Here is a 3,082-nt window from a genome sequence, read left to right on the forward strand (position 1 = left end):
ATTCAACAACATTCTCGTGCTTCTATTATATTGCAAATACCATCAAATAACATGTTATCATATATTATTTTTCATTAAATATTTTTTTTGGCAAGTAGACTTTTCTCATAAAGCATTCTAATTAGTCATTTAATATATTTGGAAAATACCATCGGATACCCATGACGAAATCTTTTGAATGATTAATATAGTAATTTTTTTTTCGTATTTACAAAAGAACTTTTGCTAATTTATGATAAAAAAAAAAAAAAAAATACAATAATTTGTAACCGACATTATAAGAACATCGTATCTTTGCTTCAAACCCAAGTTACACATCTCACTTTTCACACATTTAATAAATCAATTTTTTTTACTCTAAGATAAATTTTAATGATAATATATGAAGTGGTTTAAAAGTTTGTACTCTTAATAGCAAATTATAATCTTTTTAAATAAATTAAAAAACGTTTTTAATATTTCGTGATTATGAAGGTAATATATACCAATCTAAAAGATCAAACATATTTCGAACAAATAAAATAATATCTACGGAATAATTATGACATCATAAACGAAACCAAACTAATCATTTCCATTTTCAACACTTTATATTTACAAATTGATAAAATAAATTCTGACAAAAATTTGGAATTTAAAATTCCAATATTTTAATCTGCATCATGGTCATCTGACTGTCAACCAACTGCTTCCTTCAGTCCAATCGGGTCTCCGATCTGTCACAAGCTGCCGTAATCTACTCGCCGGCGACGGACATGAATCGTCGGAGATCCAAGAATCAAATTCCGGCGAGCAAAAAGGTGTCACTGAAATCGAGGGCTCCAATTCCCAATCGGGAAAATCAAATGGGTCCCTTGGAGAGCTTGATGTGGTTTGATCCTGGCCGTTGATAAACGGATGATTTAGAAGCATCTCAGCCGTCCATCTTTTACTAGGATCTTTCACGAAACATTTCCCGAGGAAATCTTTTCCCGCGTCCGATAATTTCCCGGGAATGTCTGGGATTTCGGCGCCAACTCCGATTTTCATCAAAACCGCCCCCACGCCGGAGCACGTCCACGCTGGCTTTCCGGTGAACATTTCCAAAACCAAACACCCAACCGCCCAAATGTCCGACGCCGGACCTTGCTCCCCGGAGACCACCGTCTCAGGCGCCATATACATCGGTGTACCACGAATTTCGTGCTTTGACTTTGAGTTTGACTCCTCCGCCACCTTCTTTGCTAACCCGAAATCGGCGATCTTGACGTCGTCCTTCTCATCACCGGCGAATAACAGAATATTTTGAAGCTTGATGTCGCAATGTACAAACCCATTCCTGTGAACAAATTGAAGCCCTTTCAAGACTGAATTTGTGTACCTCCGGACATCAGACTCCGGCAACCGTAAATTATCGGAGTTCTTCACTCTGTCAGCTAAAGAACCGCCGGACGCAAACTCCAATGCGATGTTATATAATCTCTCGCCGTTTTCAATGGTGAAACAGTCGCCATAACACTTAAGAATCTCTGGGCAATCCTTAAGTTCGTCTAAGATCATTCTCTCTTTCTTCAACGAATCAGACTGAGATGCCCCACAAGCTTTGACGGCCATTAATGGTGGAAAACGTGAATTCTGGCTTGTTGGTTTTGCTAAATTGACAATTGCAAAGCTTCCATGGCCGATTGCTTGACCTCTGACCCACTCCATCTGTGTATCCATAAGCTTTTCTCTTTCTTTCTCTCAAACCAGATGATGAATTGGGGAAAAATTGCTGCAACAATGGTGGTATAAATAGGACTGTAGATTGGAAAGTGCACTTAGATTTGGAATTATGTGGAAATAAAATGATTTAAATAATGGAAAACAGAAAGAGCGCGTGATAGTTAAAGGATATTTATGGAAACGTGGTTTATATGATTTTTTTCCGTGTTTAAAAAACTAATTTGTCGCCCAAATTTGTTTTTGGAAGGACAAAAAAATATTTTTATTTAACTTGAAAAATGTGTTTGAAAACATGTATTATATATTTATAATTTATAATTAATTAAATATAAAGAATTTTATTTTATAGTGTTCCTTATTTTATTACAATTTATTGACTAATGTTTAATTGTTGATTATAAAAAAAAAAATTTTGTTTAAAAGTACATTACAATTCATAATGTCCAATAGATCGAACTTAATTTTGTTTGTTTGGGTTTTATAAACAATATGCATATATACATTATTTTGCATATATCTTTATAATACTTTTTCTTATATATTTAGATACCTTAACTTATGTGATAAAAAGAGAATTATGTTTTTTTTTAAGAATGTAAAAGAAATTGTATTATCTAAATAAATAAAGAAAAAGAATCATAAAGTAAAAAATATTAGACGTAAGTTCAAAGCAGAAGATATTTGATTGAAATATATAAGTGGTTAAATAATTTTCTTTTATAGTCCTCAATATGTTCATATAGTGTGAAATCTTTGTAAGGGAATATTAAACAAAGGAAAGATATCGCAAGATTTGCCGGATCGAATTTACAAATTGATTAAACGATCACAATTGGTATTAAATGATTAGTTAATGCAAGAGCATGGTTCAAAGTATATTCATGAGATCTCTAAGGAAACATATGTGAGTGTGTCATAAACATTTTTTTAATATATAGTAAGAGTTGGCATTTTTCTTTAGTTTTAAGGTCAAATACGTCTTTTTACCCACATAATAACCACATATTTAAAATATAATTTCAATGCATGTTGTCCCACGTTATTGTCGTTAGACATTGTATATTGGACATTTAGTTTTTGTACAACTATTTTATTTAATTTACTCATATTTCACATTAAGATTGGAAAAGTTTCTTATTTTAAAATTTTAAATTCATGGGTGTTTGGTAAACTATTAATTCTTTTAGATTCAGAACATTTAATAACCTTTTAACTATGGTCTCTTAATTATTTAGTAATTTTTTAATTTTTAAGAAAATAAGTTGTATCTAAATAAAAAAAAAATATATGTTTCAAAAATACTCTCCTCTATCTTTTTATTTGACACCACCGTCTCTTTTTTCTCTCCCAGTGCCTTCTTTGACCTCTTAAAATTTTC

General features: G+C 31.8%; 1 pseudogene; it reads right to left on the reverse strand.

Annotated features, from left to right (window-relative positions):
- Positions 1 to 554: 554 nt before the first annotated feature.
- On the reverse strand, positions 555 to 1,775 carry LOC145032050 (mitogen-activated protein kinase kinase kinase 20 pseudogene; annotated as a pseudogene).
- Between the last annotated feature and the right edge of the window lie 1,307 nt (positions 1,776 to 3,082).

Source organism: Lactuca saligna, chromosome 2, assembly GCF_052625555.1.
Source record: "Lactuca saligna cultivar CGN05327 chromosome 2, ASM5262555v1, whole genome shotgun sequence".
Lineage (NCBI taxonomy): Eukaryota > Viridiplantae > Streptophyta > Magnoliopsida > Asterales > Asteraceae > Lactuca > Lactuca saligna.